The following is a 16994-nucleotide window of genomic DNA, read 5'->3' as shown; positions in this document are numbered from 1 at the left end:
TACTATAGAAAAGCCTTTGCTTGCTTGTTTCCTAAAGGAGAAAAAGGAAAAACCATTAATCTCTAGTCTTTAAAGAGTGTATAATAGTCTACACTGCCTTTTAATGCAAAATCTCTTGCACCAGTGTTTAGTTTAGGAGGCTGTACTAAATTCCTGTTCAAGATTTAATCCACATCAGTGTGTAAGTTTTTGGGGTTTTACCTCTGCTGAGGTAAGAAGCTTCAGGTTTTCCCATTTTTAGACCCAGGATCCAAACCCTTTCTAATGCAGAAGGCCCAGCTAAGGAGACTGCTAAATTAGGCAACATGGAACTGTTGCCTACAGCAGCTAGATCACTTTGGATTTGTAGAGGACGTCATTTGCAGCTGAGGCAAGCATGTGCATTTTGCACAGCACATGCTCGCTCTTGGTGTGTTTTATCTCTTTGAGGCCTTTAACAGCTCTTTCCTTTGAGTCATCTTTGATCCTAATCTATGCTTTTAGGTGGACAGCAGCACAAAATTGAATGCAGATACATAATTGTGTGCCATACATTTAAAACCAGACAAATACCCCCCCCCCCCAAAAAAAAAAACCAACCCAAACCCAACACCAAACCCCAAACATTTGAAGTACCTTCCAGTTTTGTCTTCAGTTTTGTCTTCCTCTCTGTGGTGTCACAGTGTCATAGATGCCATTTGGACTGTGGCTGTGCTGTTAGTTTTCTTGTTTAAAACCTCAGGGGTCTTGGTTTGGTTTTTTGTTGCTGCTGTTGTTGTTCTTGGGGTTTTTGTTTTTTTTTTTTCCCAGGCATGCTGTGGATTTTAGCATTCTCTTGCCTATTCAACCATTTAAAACAAGAAAATAAAGCCTTGAAAGCTTGACAGGAGCAAAGATTCACTGTCATTAATAAATTGACGGAAAGGATGGGATTCAACAGAAGTTCCAAGCGATAGATAGAATACTAGTGGTTTTAAGGGAAGAGTTTAGTTCAGTGTATCTTCATAGACACCAGCTATTCTTTATCCCCCTTGTTTGTTATCTCCATGACCATGCTTCAAGGATTGTTTTGCTCAGTTTGGTTCCTTCTCATCGCTTGATCCCTGCCAAGCCAGTGTTCTTGGCTGCTTTGAGATACATGGATAGAGTAAACATTCTCCATCAATAGTACGAAGTTTGTTCAGTGGCTTTAATAACAACCAGATACAGTACTGAACAGTGCCGTGCACATACTTGGATTGGATGTATGGGCTTACCTTTCATTTGATTGGGCTTTGCAAAAGAAGGAATTCTTTAAAAAGACAAAAACTGCAGAACTATGAAAGTCATGCTTTGATACTAGCTTTTCCAAGAGAAATCTCAACACAAATCTGTTTATCTGGGCGATAGCCAGCTGGACATTTGCTAAGTATGAGGAAAGATGTTCTGCTGTAAACGCTTTGACATAAACCAAGTTCCTTTTTCCCAGACTATCTGGGATGTTTATATGAATGGCTGTTAAGCAGGTCTACACATTTTAATGGCATTGTTCCTTCGGCCAGCAGCTTCTTTTGACAATACTCTCTTGATTCATCCCACCATGATTTGTTTCCATGCGGTTGACCTGCTGGCTCAGTAGAGGGCTTCATCTGCCTCTTCTGAAGGGTGGATTTGCTCAACGCTGCAACTGCTTAGTGTCATCTGCCTTTCAGAAATGAAGCGTAATCAGTACAGCAGTGTGTATCAACACTATCTGGCGTTAAGTGTCTGACTTTGGCTTCATGATACCTGTTCTCAGTTGTATGTGGTGGGGAGTCTGGCAGGCCTGGGAAATAAATAGGTGATCAAATTGCTTCTTTGACTGTGGCAATCAGTGCCTAGTGAGATGGATGGCTGTGGGGGAGGCTGCCGGAATTCAACCCTAAACCCACTGCCCCTGTCTATAATGCAGCTATGCTCTTTTCCTATAGGCACTTCTCCCTGCTAAACCGGTGTCAGGCACATAGGATTTCTGCTCACGTGCATCCCATAGTCCTTCCTACAGTTCTTTTATCTCACTGCATTTGAGACCAAATTTGTCCTCCCCAGAGCACTTAATGAAATCAGAGGCACTTTGCTATAAACTTGTGATGAATAAATGCATATTGCCCTAACTCAATACTTTTGTTTTAGAATCTGTCCTGGGGTATGTGAGTTCTTCCCCTAGTCTTGATGAGAGGTGTGAGCCCACAGATATCTTGTAGTAGCACACCACCTGGCATACCACAGTATTGACCTCGCTTGCAGAGCAAGCTTTTGCATTCAAGATAAATGTTTACAGTGAAGAAAGAACCAGAATTGCCATCCTGGGAAAAAAACAACCAAACAAGATTATATAGAGGATGGAATCAAACTTGCTGCTGAAAGAAAAAGCTGGGGCAGTCTGCAGGCATATACAGACACAGGGGCGGCAAGTGCGTGCGTGCCTGTGCGACAGAGAGCAGGAGAGAGCAAGCGAGAGGAAGCCCTGAAACTTAAACTCCTCCTGCAGCTCTGCATCTGCTCTGAGTCACTGGTATGACTCACACTGACAGTGTTCACGTTAGCTAGCGTTCAGATGGAGCAGCTCTGGCAACAGAAGAAGCAGGTTATATTACTGATTACCTGCTGCAGCAGACAGTTGCGCCAGGATTTTTTTTTACAAGCGCAGATGAAACAGAGGAGGCTCTACTGAGCACCGTTATTATTATTGTTTTCTTAAGGTAAGAATGCCTGTTATTTACTAGAGAAAGATATGAAGGGGAATTTAGAGCTTGTGAAGGCTGAGTCTCTTTCTGCTGCTGCTTATTCTCAGAGGATGCTGATCTTTGGAGCTGCGTTACTGCAAAGCTTTGTCTCGACTGTTTGCAGTGCCATATGGAGAATCATATGGCTAATGGGCAGTGCATGTCCTAGGAAACAAGATAACTATATTCTCATTCATAGATGTTATGTAAGGCATGGCAGCCATGTTAAGGACAGAAGACCTCTTTCGAAGAAACAGTGCTGCTAGACGGTAGGAAACAACTAGTTTTTAAGCAGTCCTCTGTTCTTTGGAGAGCGCTGCGGTTCTGTAGTTCTTGCTTAAAACTAAATTTACTGACTTCTGAATTTCTGTGGTAATAGAATAACAAACAGAGGCATTAGAAATAGCAAAATAATTGTTTACCTTTAGAATCACAGTGTTATTTTGCCTTCAGCATTCAGGCTGGGAGTGTGCGCACGCTGTGATCTGTGCAGTGCCTGGATGTAAACAGTTTCTTCAAACACTTTAAATGATACTTCCAGATATTAGGGTGGTTTTCCTTTTGTGCCATTAAAAGCCCATATATATATGTCCTGTTCTGACAATTGGTTATATGCAAAAAGTGGGACATTAACATTCTAGTTAGTGTTGACATATGCAGAGTGGGTAAAACAGTTTTTTGTAGTGGCTTTACTGCTATTTTATTCACTCTAGTGCTATAATTTTAATGTAGTCTAGACTGGTATTGCTAATTATCCTCATGTGGAATCCACTGAGTCTTGAGCCTTTGCTGTATTCCTCACAAGAGATTTTCTAAGTTAGGGACTTTGTTTATGAACTGCAATAATGAATTCATCTTAATGTCTTTTTTCTTTTCTTTCCTTTCCTCCCCTCCTTATTTTGGATTTGCAAGGTAGTGTCCTTTTAAAGTGCATCTACAGTGAGGTTGGCAGCTGCTCTTAGTAACAAGGGAGCCTGGTCACTTCTTTGTATTATTTTCAGAATGAGAGAATGAGGATATTTTCAAAACCAGATCATTTACTAGCTTACTTTTGGCTATGTGAAACTACCACTCATTTCCTTGTAGAATTTACATGAAAATGACCACTGTCTTCTCCTCTCAAAGAAATACAGTGCTGTAGTAAGGTCATGTAAAAATGACAGCATACTTTAGGTTCTTCTTCTATTTGCTAATTTATAGCATTCTCTGATGCACAGTGTTTTCATTGCTATGAATTAACTAGATTCAGTGTTCCTCTTTTTAAAAAATCAGGTTTCTTAATAAAATGGAAAGTAAGGTTTGTTAGCACATTTGTAGTATCTTTACGCTTCTTGTGGTATACAACATAGAAAACTATCGTGTGAGAGAACCTTTTAAACAATGTCACTTATGGATGCCCATCTCCTAGAGCAAAATTTTGGTGACTAATTTGAATGATTTATGTTTCTGATATAAAATATTTCTCATGTTACAACATTATAAATGCCAGCTAGTTTAAACAATGTTAGGGTTGGTTTTAGGGCTGCTCACTAACAAAGTTCTGGCACATGGCAGTCTTTCCTTCCCCTCCCAAATCCAAACAAGTCCAAATAAAACAATCTTTACAGTCTTAATTTTTCCACTGATTTATATCTGAGTTATTGTTTTCTGAGATTGTGTGTCAGAATTGTGTTTGCCTTCATATTTGCCTTTAAGTATGCATGCATTTAGAGTATGAATTCTGTATTGTCAAACCAGAACAAATAATTTATTACAATAAAACTCAATTATCTTCAATTGAGTTTACATAATTTCATTATTCATGCATTGTGGGTGCAGTTAAATAATTAACAGTTAACATTTTGAAAAGAAATTTCAAGAACATGCTTAACATCTAAAAACCAGGATGACAGCCCCTGAGTCAACACAACCCTGAAGACAGCCTCTCCTTCCTACTTGTCTATAAACTCTTTGTGCAAGTGCTGACCACCAGAGAGAACTTCCTGTGATTCATGTCATTCTTGTGCTGCCTGCTGTGTCCCTCTGTCTGCTGCTGGAGTGCCACTAAGTGAAAAAGAGCGTCAGCTGAAAAAAGAACAAAAAGCCCAGCCTCACAAGATAGCTAGACAGTTTGCTTTATGTGAGTTGGAAAGCTTCTGGGAAGAACTAAAGCAGTTTTAGTGGTGTTTGTTGTGATACTATCTTGATAATTACATGCCTTCTTTTGGGTATATTAACAAGTCACAGCTAAAACGTAAATATCGAAGGTAGGAGAGATTTGTGCAGGGAAGTGATCATAATTTGTGTTAAGTGCAAAGGAAGCAGCTGCATTTGATCCTTCTATGCAGGGATTTTGTAGTAAGTATAATAGGGCTTGTCAAAATCTGCCCTCTAGGCACCCTGAAAGTTAGTTTTTGTTGCTTTGAGTTGGCTTTGCATCAGGCTGTAAAGGCAACAAATGGCTGTTGGGACCATTTCACCTGTACTTTTGGCGGGACTTTGGTGTGAGAGTTCATGATCTCCATGGCCTTTCTATTCTGTAGTAAAGGTTTGGTATCTCCAGTGAACCCAAGCAGAAGATCCCAGCTCACTGTTCTCCCCTCCTGTTCCTAACCTACAGGACATCACTGGTGCTTGCGTGGCTGGTTTTCTCATCTCTACATTACTCTAGAGCCATGTTCTGTTAACTCTGCCCTCCCTGAAGCTTTTGCTGACTTCCTGCTGAAATTTAAGCCCCCTTTTTTGATTCTCACTTCAGCTGCTCTACTGTAACCTGTTTAATGATTCTCTTCCCTTGGTAGGTTTTCCACCTAGGCAAGCTTTAAATGGTGCAAAGCTGCAAACCTCATGTAATTCAGCTCTTCCCTTTTGCTCCTGTGCCGCTTGCGTTGTGAACAACAGGTGGGGTGTTCAGCTGTGCTTTTATTTGTTTCTTCCTTCATAAAACCTGCTGCTTTTTTCTTGTCTTCCTTTGTGGCCATGCCCTAACTGTGTTATTCTGAGCCCTTCGTCTGCCTTCCTGGCACATGGGAAGCAATGCTACTGGATTAGCTCTGATCTCTTACATGTTCTGCTTCCTCAGTCCTTGAGCAGAAGTTTCGAACTGAGCAGTGGCATCGTCCTTGTGCATTCTGTTCTACCTCTCCCTGCTGTGGCAGGGGGAAATGACTCTGCAGGAAACACAGCTGTTGCTATGAGTAGTAAGTGGAGAAATGAGGGGCATGGAGAAAATAAAACATTTCTCCAAAATTCTTGAAGCTCTGAGACCTTCAGTGGGAGGAAGCACTTACTCTCTTACTTTACACAAAAGCTACATCAGCAATGATTTATAGCCAGCCTTCCTAAATGGCTCATGAAGAACTTAGGGGAAATCCAGTCTTATTATCGAAACAAATTTATGTGAATCTTCTTTAATATGGGTGATTTTTGTATTGTATTACAGTTTTACCTAGTGATCAACCCAAACTGGAGCACTGCTGTATCAGATGCTGAGTTTTACACAGAGTAGAAGATGGTCCATACACAGAATAATGATTTTTTTTCACAAAAAATGGTTGCCATATTTTCTATGGTGATTTGCGATTTGACATCAGACTTTCTGAAAGAGGACTCTGCAGTATATGAAAAACCAGCAGTAAATTGGTGTTAACGTAGTACATCCTTGTGTCACAGAACAGCACAGCATTTCTGTTTTCAACTCTAAATTTGAAAAAGAGGGAGGGAAAAAGTTTGTTTGAGTTGGTTTTTTTACAAGTTTTGGTTTCTTTTTTTGCGTGTTAGAAATAAGCCCGTAGAAACTGGAGTTCTATTGGAATAAAATCCTTGCATGTGAGCAGTATGAATAGCATTGTTTGATGTAATTTATCTGGACTTCTGTAAGGCCTTTGACATGGTCCCCCACAACATCCTTCTCTCTAAATTGGAGAGATATGGATTTGATGGGTGGATTGTTCGGTGGATAAGGAATTGGTTGGATGGTCGCATTCCGATGGTAGTGGTCAATGACTCAATCTCCAGATGGAGATCTGGGACAAGTGGCGTCCCTATTGGGTCCATATTGGGACCAGTACTGTTTAATATCTTCATCAGTGACATAGACAGTGGGATCAAGTGCACCCTCAGCAAGTTTGCAGATGACACCAAGCTGAGTGGTGCAGTTGACACGCCTGAGGGACAGGATGCCTTTCAGAGGGACCTGGACAAACTCAAGAAGTGAGCCTGTGTGAACCTCATGAGGTTCAACAAGGCCAAGTGCAGGGTCCTGCATCTGGGTCGGGGCAATCCCTGGTCTGGTCTCAATACAGGCTGTGGGATGAAGGGATTGAGAGCAGCCCTTTGGAGAAGGACTTGGGGGTACTGGTGGATGAAAAGCTGGACATGAGCCGGCAATGTGTGCTCGCAGCCCAGAAAGCCAACCATATCCTGGGCTGCATCAAAAGCAGCGTGGCCAGCAGGTGGAGGGAGGTGATTCTGCCCCTCTGCTCCGCTCTGATGAGACCCCACCTGGAGTACTGCGTCCAGCCCTGGGGTCCTCAGCACAGGAAGGACATGGAGCTGTTGGGGCAGGTCCAGAGGAGGGCCGTGAAAATGATCAGAGGGCTGGAGCACCTCTCTTATGAGGAAAGGCTGAGAGAGTTGGGGTTCAGCCTGGAGAAGAGAAGGCTCCAGGGAGACCTTATTGCAGCCTTTCAATACTTGTAGAGGGCTTATAAGAAAGATGGGGACAGACTTTTTAATAGGGCCTCTTGCTATAGGACAAGGGGTAATGGTTTTAAACTACGGGAGGGCAGATTTAGACTAGATATAAGGAAGTAATTTTTTACGATGAGGGTGGTGAGGCACTGGAACAGGTTGCCCAGAGAGCTGTTAGATGCCCCGTCCCTGGAAACATTCAAGGTCAGGCTGGATGGGGCTCTGAGCAACCTGTTCTACTTGAAGATGTCCCTGCTTATTGCAGGGGGGTTGGACTAGATGACCTGTAAAGGTCCCTTCCAACCCGAACTATTCTGTGATTCTGTGAATACCAAACCATCTTGTTTGTTGGAGAACTCATCTTTTTATTTGCGTAATTTTTAAAAATGACAATTTTTACATCAGTTGTTTTGGGGGTCTTTTATTTGTATATGTGTATACATCTAGAGGGCATCTGCTTTGTCCCTTTTCCTGTTTTCTGCGTAAGTCTTCTTGTTTGGATTAGATTTGTTGCCTGGTTTTATAGAAGAGGGGGAAAGAACTGTTAAATCTTTGTTTATACTGTGTTCTGAAAAGCTCTTAATCCTGGAGCAGTTCAAGCAGAGGGACACATAGGGAGGTGGTGAACACGTCCTGTTTGCCCTGGAAGGCCCAAACTGTTAGAGGGGCTCCCACTTCATTGCATTGTGTGAGGTTTTGTATCGCACAGAAAAAGTCACAGCCTCAATTTTTATCTGTTGAAAGCTTTGTGTATTCTTGAGCATGTGCTAGTTTAACTAGAGTGAAAGGTGCAGCCTATACTGTGAATATAGCAATGATGGTCCTTTCATTTGCCTTCAGGGTCTGAGTTTCCACTTGACCAGTCCTTCATGACTGTAGTCCCCTTGCCCTGCTCTGGAGTCGGAGCCAGCGTAAGGATGAGTATAGTCCGTTTTGCTCTGGTTAAATGAGATTATGGCCTGGATTTTGATGACATGTTATTTCTGTGCTGAATTCTCCTTGCATTTTATAGGGATGCATAAATCTGGGATTAGCTCACTTTTCATTTCAGTTTGGTGCTTCATCTTTTAAAGCAGCAGAGTACCTCTGAGTTTGCTGTGTGGGCTTAAATAAACAGTAGTGAATTGGTAGGTTTGATGTCTCACATGACTATGAATTGGCATTCTGTGTTCAGGTGAAACACAGTTTTAAAGGAATGGGTTCATGATCCTTAATTCAGATTTACTTTTTGAATAAATACTTGCTAGTGCCACATGGCAGAGCTGCTACAGAGGTGAATAACAGAGCATGTCCATTTCTGCAGGTTATTTGGGCAGCAAATCTGATTTAAAAATAAAAGAAAAGGAAGACGACACTGCAATATTCTAGGTTGCCCTAAAAAGCCAGTAACTTCATCAGGTTTCCTGTGTGATAGGTAAGTGTATTTTAAGCCCCAGATTCCTGAAGTACAAGCTGCTATAAAAGATTTCTTCTGTCTCATTTCAGATATGGACATTAGCTGTCTGACTTCAAAGCAAAGATTTATTTTTTCCCTGGCATCAGTATTATTTCTGTTGGGAAACTGGGAGGGCTTCTCCTGAGGACATACAGACCAACATGGTAAAATGTTGATTCTTTTAATGCACGTAGAAGGACGTGAAAAAAAAAATACCATGCTGACAGTGTCCTCTGTTTCAGAAAAACTTGCAAGAAGAGCTCTTCTGAGCTCTGTACATTAGTATGGAGGATTTGTATGAAATGGATTGCATCCTGAGTATTACTATCACTAAATATTAGTATTGTGGCTGTGAATACATGGCATAAAAATGTATGCAGCTGAGCTGGCTAGAATGAGGTCTTTCTGTTATAAACTCTGTCTCAAATGTGGTTGCCTGGGAAGAGTTCATTAAATTATTCTGTCTTCCTGAGATAAGTGGATGACTTTCAGTTGTATTTTGGTAAACAGGAGGTAGTTATAGGAAGAATATGGCCTTTGTGATTTTGCCTGCATAAGAAAGATTTCTAATTATTATCCCAAAGCTTTGTAAACTCATTGGTGAGAACATGATATTAAAAAACCTGATACTTCTACAGGACAGTGATTTTACACAGAAAAGTTGCGTGGAAAAGTTACTACTGTTTTGCTGGTACATATGCAGTGAGGCAGACTTGCAAACTAGACCAGAAGTGGCCTTTGGAAAGAAAGACTAATGGGAAATTAGAGGGCCATCTTCTTCTTGGCTGTCCTCCTATGAAGTCTGCAGTTCAGCTGGGGAATAGAAGGGAACCAGGACAAGTTTGGTCTCAACTTTATGAATTTTGGAGAAATTGCTTGTGATCTTATCTCAGAAAGTAAGTTGAGAGTGCTTATATTTGCAGATTGGCCATTTTTAGAATTAACGTAGTGTGAGTAAGCATTCATACTGTCACGTAATTTGCTTTTTTCTAACACTAGGTATTGCTTGTTACTGGGCAGAAGCAAATTAAATGAAGTTTTAGGCCTAAGTTTTTCTTGAAGTGATGTGGTGTCTTATAGAGGATCCTATGAGAGACCCTACAGGGCTTTGCCATCTTTACTGAATGTTCACAAATCATAGAATCACAGAATGCTTTGGGTTGGAAGGGACCTTTACAGGTCATCTAGTCCAACCCCCCTGCAAGAGCAGGGACATCTTTAACTAGATCAGGTTGCTCAAAGCCCCATCCAGCCTGACCTTGAATGTTTCCAGGGATGGGGCATCTGCCACCTCTCTGGGCAACCTGTTCCAGTGCCTCACCACCGTCATTGTAAAAAATTTCTGTCTTAAATCCAGTCTAAATCTGCCCTCCCTTAGTTTAAAACCATTGCTCCTTGTCCTGTCACAACAGGCCTTGCTAAAAAGTCTGTCCCCGTCTTTCCTATAGGCCCCCTTTAAGTACTGGAAGCCTGCAGTAAGGTCTCCCTGCAGCCTTCTCTTCTCCAGGCCAAACAACCCCAACTCTCTCAGCCTGTCCTCGTAGGAGAGGTGCTCCATCCCTCTGACCATTTTTGTGGCCCTCCTCTGGACCTGCTCCAACAGCTCCATGTCCTTCTTGTGCTGAGGGCTCCAGAGATGGATGCAGTACTGCAGGTGGGGTCTCACCAGAGCAGAGTAGAGGGGCAGAATCACCTCCCTCGACATGCTAGTTGACAAACAGTTTGTAGAATCAGTTTATCTATAGCAGTTTCACTAAAATGCATGGTGAATGAAAGTAGCCACTTAAGGGTGTGGGTAAAGTAAGAAATGAGAGTTGAATCGAAGGGAGTTGTGTTTGACTGTTTAATCCATGCTTCAAGGATCCAGACCTGTGGTTTCTGGAGGAAAGCCACGACCACCATTGCTAGAGGTGCTCAAGAGGCTTGTTTTATTGAGCTCCACAAAGCCATGGCTGGAGGGATCAGAGTGAAATACAGTCAGAATTGTCTTCCTGTGCCATGACCTTAATTTGTCATGTTTATTGCTATATGGTGAAATTATATCCTTTATTGTTGCCTCCCTTTTACCAGCATCTTTTGCAATTGAATGCACACAAGTATTATTGCCCTTTCAACTGATATGATCTGAGACAGACTGAACCAGTTATCTGAGGGCTCCCATATAGTGAAACTGCAGATGCTGCCCAGCAGTCAGCTCCTGTGGGCCTGAGTGGGCAGAGTGAGACGTGGCTTTGCTGTCCATGGGGCAGGCTGGATTGTGAAGGGCAGAGATGCCTGCGGGTGGGAGGCTGAGGAAGCAACAGTCTTCCTGGCTCCTGCCATCCAGCTGCCTTCTCCTCCCCTTCTGCCATGAAAGCCCCGTTTCTGCCAGCTGCTCTGTGCCCCAGAGAGGGAGGTGGAGGTGCTGGCAGTTTGCATGGGGCAGTTGTTGTATTTTGGTTTTCCCTTTGAAGAAGAGCTCTCTCACACGATCCTTTGAGCCGAGGTCAATTGTATGAGGTTTAACAAGGCCAAGTGCAAGGTCCTGCACTTGGGCCACAGCAACCCATGCAACGCTACAGGCATGGGGAAGAGTGGCTGGAAAGCTGCCAGTCAGAAAATGACCTGGTGGTGTTGGTTGACAGCTGGCTGAATATGAGCCAGCAGTGTGCCCAGGTGGCCAAGAAAGCCAATGGCATCCTGGCTTGTATCAAAAATAGCGTGGCCAGCAGGAGTAGGGAAGCGATCGTGCCCCTGTACTCGGCACTGGTGAGGCCGCACCTCGAATACTGTGGTCAGTTTTGGGCCCCTCACTACAAGAGAGACATTGAGGTGCTGGAGCGAGTCCAGAGAAGGGCAACGAAGCTGGTGAAGGGTCTGGAGCACAAGTCTGATGAGGAGCAGCTGAGGGAACTGGGGTTGTTTAGCCTGGAGAAAAGGAGGCTGAGGGGAGACCTTATTGCTCTCTACAACAACCTGAAAGGAGTTTGTAGCCAGGTGGGGGTCGGTCTCTTCTCCCAGGTAACAAGTGATAGGACAAGAGGAAATGGCCTCAGGTTGCACCAGGGGAGGTATAGACTGGATATTAGGAAATTTTACTTCACTGAAAGGGTTATCAAGCATTGGAACAGGCTGCCCAGGGAAGTGGTTGAGTCGCCATCCCTGGAGGTATTTAAAGGACGTTTGGATGAGGTGCTTAGGGACATGGTTTGGTAGTGTTAGGTGTATGGTTGGACTCAATGATCTTAAAGGTCTTTTCCAACCTATACGATTCTGTGATTCTGTGATTCTTTCAAAGACGCCATGTCCTTCCAGTGCATGGGGGTAGTGGAAGGGCTTGAGCACCTTCAGGGTACAGAGAGCAGTGAGAGAGGGACCTGGTTGGACATGTGGAAGGATAAACTTCCATTTGCACAGGGAGTGCTTGAAGGAAGCAGCTGCTTTTGTGCTTGGAAGTGACTGGAGGCTGCCAGCGTGTGTGTGAACTGAGGAAGGGAGGGGCATGGCTTCAACACCCACGGTGTCTGAATTTTGACTACCTTGTAAATGCTTTGCCTTTTTTGAGGGATGCAAGTATTTCCTAACAGCTCAAGAAGAACTGAACATTCTTTTCTGTGCTCATTACTGGGATTTATATTTCAGATATGTAAACATCCCCACAGCCTTTAATTTAATGGAAAATAAAATGTCACAAGGGGCCACTGGTAGGATTTTATTGAGGGCTAAAAACAATTTGGCACATGTAACAATTGTCTCTTTAAAAACTGGGGGTGTCTTTAAATACCAATTTTATGTAAAATTTAGCAGAAAGACAAGTGGAGGGCAGAACACGTATCAGTGTGAAGATCTGCTTAGCTGATGTTGTATTTGTGGTAAGTAGCAGACAAGAACTCACTAGTAATTTGGCTGAATTTGTGTGAAGATTTGATACTCCTTCCTGTCATGAGCAAGACATCCAGAATAAATGGGAAGAGTAGTTCCTTTCTAGCACAGTGCTTACTTGTCACTAACAAAATTTGCAACCTCTAAAAGGCTTCTAAGAGAAAGAAGGGAGGTGGCAAATAGGCATTTGGGAGGGCTGTGGTAGCTGCTGGAGAGTGTAATATTTTGCAGCATTTATTTTTTGAAAGTATGACATCTTTCCCAACTTCTTTACAACTTTCCCGACTTCCCTACAACTTGCACTTTTTTCCCCCATTCCTCTGTGATTCATATTTCTGGGACCCAAGAAAACGACTTCACAGTAAAAGTGTGACTATTTATATGCAAAAAATAATAATGCAGCCTAGATTTCCCCATATTGTGCTGCACATTTCATGGCTGGAGTGCCCAATGTTCCAGTTTGCATCAGCTCTCAAGTTGCATTTGGGTGTCCATAAAATACGTCTGCATGACAAGGTCAGTGCAATGGATTACCCTAGAAGGAAAACCCATCTTAATGTCAACATCTCAGCGATTTGTGTAAAACTGAACACCCTCAGAAAATTATCATTTGGTTACACTGCATGAAGATAATTTCCACCCATTACTACTTGGATGTTTAGTTTTACAATGGGATATTATTTATCCTGAAAGCATAGCCTTCTGTGATAAAAAAAGAGACAGGCATGTGGGCATTCGGTAGCTAAGAAAAATGTGTCTTACTGTGACGCTAATTTAATAAATGAAAGAAGGGAGTGAGAATCTTAGGTACTGGACACCATTTATTTACTGTCAACAATATTACAGAACTTCAAGTTGATTCACCATGGTCCTGGGTGTTCTTCATACACCTCATCTCTTCTGCATAGGCACGTAGTAAATGGTTGGATTGATCATGCTTGTAATAGCAAACCAGGGCTTCTCTTTAATGTTGAAAATAGAATGTGAAATACAGGATCCACTTGTGCAAACCAGTTTGACCTTGAGAGTGTATTTTGTAATCTTCTTTTCCTCGCTTCGCATTTTGCAGGACAGCTCTCTTTAGCTAGACTGACTTGTGGAGGTGTGTATGTGACAATGTTGAGGAACAGACCTAATGTCGGGGCATGCTGTGGGTTCTGGCTCCATGTTTGTTCAACCTGGGGAGGTATTGGCATGTACTATGATTTTCTTTCCATGAAAATCAGGTGCAGAGCAAGGTAAATTGTGACTGTGTTTCTGCCCGACAAGAAGTTGTGACTCGTTCAGGAACACAGCCTAGCATTAGGAATTCTAAAGCACTGCTGCAGCTAGTGGTACAGATACAGTCACAGATGTGTGTTTTATTTCTTCCCAACTGGGATCTGAAAATAGCTGAAACGTTAATGTTGTGAAAGTACAGGTTGCATACATAATGCAAGCAAATCTGAAATATTCTGGGGAAGTCAGATCAAGACAAGGCAAGTTTCCTCTTTTTCTGAATGCATATTTTGATATAATGGTGATAGCATCTCGTGTAAGTTAGTACTGCAGAAAGAGTTGCCACACTGATCACAATAATAAAATTTGCTCAGAATGAAGAGAGTTTATGTTCTTTCAAATCCTGAAGACTAGTATTTCAAAATGGGGAATATGAGGAAAGACTTCAGGAAATCATACATAATTCATTTGTAAAAGAGTTTGAAGAATGCAGCATTGTATTTGCTGCAAGGCAAAGGAGAAGATCAGACAGAGCACAGCAGGATGCACAGTATATTCTACCTTCCGTGTGCTTGAGGCTTGTAGCAGGGGTCATAACCATCTTGACCTAGAAAAAGAACATGCTGCCTAGGTTTGTAGGTTGATTATTGGAAACTTGAGCTTTTAAAATATGTTTACAGGAAATGTCTTCTGAGCTATGTTGGCTCTGACAGCTTGCTTTGAATGAGCATTTGTTTGCAGCTCTACTGTCGTGTGGTTCATCCTCAGCTGCTTGTCTGCTGCAGAGGTCCCTGCTCCTCAAATTTGCCAGTGTAAACAGCAAATATAGTCCTTCCCCAGCTTGGTTCTGGCAAAGTGCTTTAGTTTAAATTCTACCTTTTGCAAACTGTTCTGTTTTGCTCTTTTTTTCTGTCCCAAGTATTATAGGTTTTTTGGGTGATTTTTGTTGTGTTTTTTTTTGTGTTTTTTTTTTTTTTTTTAGAAGTTTAGGTTGTATCAACATGTGCAGTCTTGCTGACAGGAGGAGGGGAAAAGCAAGGACAAGCAATAGGATACAGTAGCACAGATTGGCTCAACTCCCATGGGAATAGCATGTCTGTTGGACTGTGCCTGGATAAGAATTATCAAAGCTAGCCTCCAGGCAAAGTAACTCTGTTTTTCTCTGTTTAACTAATGGACAAAATCACACCTGGTGTTATGGGTTTGCAGGTACCCTTCAGAGATGTTGACAGCACATTTAATTGCAAAGGAAAAGCTTAGTCCTTCGTTCCCCCCTGGAGTGATTTAGCTGCTGTCCAGTGAGTGAGAAAGGGGAAAGAAAGAAGGGAGGAGGAGAAAGTGAGGGATTTTCAATAGGAGTGTGTACACACCCTGTCATTTTTATGTTTGTTTTGCATCACACTTTCAGGTTTCTCTACAGGGAGTGGTGCCATGTGCTTCACTTTCTGCAGTATTTAGGAATAATGATGTGGCAGATTTAATTGAGAACTGGTGTTCTCCTCAGTTTGTGTGGTTACCCTGGTTGGAAGTACAAGCGATTGGGAGGGGGGAAATCTCACTGTATATAATTTCCTTACAGAGAAGGATCTGAATGGCTTTTAAAATCTGGCAGCAAGCACTAAGGCTTGAACTGCCATCATCAGTTGATTGCAAAACAATTTCTATATGGTTTTAATTAAGCAAAAACATGCTGCAGTCTTTGAAGAATCTTTCTTTCTGTCATCATCATTTCTTAATGTAGAAGGCCAGAGGCAGGTGCTTTGGTGTGGTCTGCAGTAGCACATTACCACACTCTGCTGTGGTCTTACTGCTATTACAGGGCAATGTAATTTAAAAACTGTACAACGTAGGGTGAAAAAGAGGGGCTTGAGTCAGTGCCCAGTTAGAATCTTTCATATGCAAGTGACATTGGACTCTCTGGGCTTACTACCTGGGCATGTACTACTGATGTTCAATTTAGCTGTTATGGCTAAAGCTAGCACTTCAGTGGTTCTTAATCAGGTACCAAAGCACAACAGAATTGGAGTGCAGTTAAAAATGTGATTGTGTCAAAGAGGAGAACTTATAAGCAGACTCTAGAAATGTAGTTGAAGAACCAAAGTTGCTTTTAGAATGGGGTGGAGAGTAGGAGGGCACCTGTACAAGCGCCAGAACATACTGGGAGATCAGTGGGTAGGACTTGCCTTCTCTGCAGAAGTTGCAGTATTTTTCTAAAAATCTCACTGATTAACTGATTTTAAAACACGTCACTCTAGAATGTGTGATTTCCAATGTTGCTCTGCAAAATGGGTGTAACTTCCTGATGGTAGCGAGCAAGGTACGAATATAACTTGCCAGCAGAGAAACTTGATGTAGTTACTAGGTCGCATTGTCTCTATTTTGCAGATGTGTGAGCTCAGCTGCAGAGATGAAAGGGATTTGCCTGTGGCCACAGAACTACTCATTTTTTGTCACAGTATTGTAAATAGGATTTTTTGTTTCCTTTATCATCTCTGCCATTTTTATTTCTTCATTTTAAGTGAAATGAATAATAACTGACCAGGTTCAAGTATTTATATTAAATGTCCTGAAGGTGAATGGTGGTACAGTATATTACAGGGTTTTAATGTAGCAGGTCCATTGTATCAGCCCTTGATCTTGTGACTGTGGCTGGCTGTGACTTGCTTCGTGAGTAGCTTTCGTGCCGTCTAGGAGCTTTCACAGTACGTGCTCTGCTTTTAGAATGGAAAAAGAAAAAATAACTATACTAAATAAATAGAGTTGAAGTTATAAAGGATACCAAATTGGAACTTTGTGTGCCTGCACTGAATTTACCAAAATAAAAATTATTTTAAATGGTAAATGACTTTGCCAAAGACTACTGCATATCACATTTAACCCTGAAAAGAGCTCCACATAATGTCAGATGTGTCTGTCCTCGTTGAGGAACTCTCCAAAAGCCAGAGTAAGTAAAATGCTTTGTAACTTCTCATCTGAACTAACAGTCATAGAAGTGAACTTCAAGTTTATTCTGCCTTCACCCTGGACAATGAAAAGAGAAGAAAACTTGAGCTGCCTTATAGGCTACTTCTGTGGAAAGGTATAAT

General features: G+C 42.1%; 1 protein-coding gene across 18 annotated transcripts in view; it reads left to right on the top strand.

Moving 5' to 3' along the window:
- Window positions 1-16994, top strand: part of INPP4A (inositol polyphosphate-4-phosphatase type I A) — a 132688-nt gene that overhangs the window by 35475 nt on the left and 80219 nt on the right. For 2 of the 18 annotated variants that reach the window (XM_075523782.1, XM_075523725.1), the window contains exon 1: window positions 2534-2699. The exons of 15 other annotated variants lie outside the window; for them this stretch is intronic. The gene's annotated coding sequence lies outside the window, so the exon portion shown is untranslated. Of the gene's footprint in view, window positions 1-2533; window positions 2700-2941; window positions 2993-16994 lie in introns of those variants that run through there. One more of the 18 variants, XM_075523761.1, reaches the window with a different exon arrangement.

Source organism: Mycteria americana, chromosome 1 (genome assembly GCF_035582795.1).
Source record: "Mycteria americana isolate JAX WOST 10 ecotype Jacksonville Zoo and Gardens chromosome 1, USCA_MyAme_1.0, whole genome shotgun sequence".
Classification (NCBI taxonomy): Eukaryota; Metazoa; Chordata; class Aves; order Ciconiiformes; family Ciconiidae; genus Mycteria; species Mycteria americana.
The sequence above is the reverse complement of the archived record's forward strand: the minus strand, read 5'-3'. Positions and strand labels throughout refer to the sequence as shown.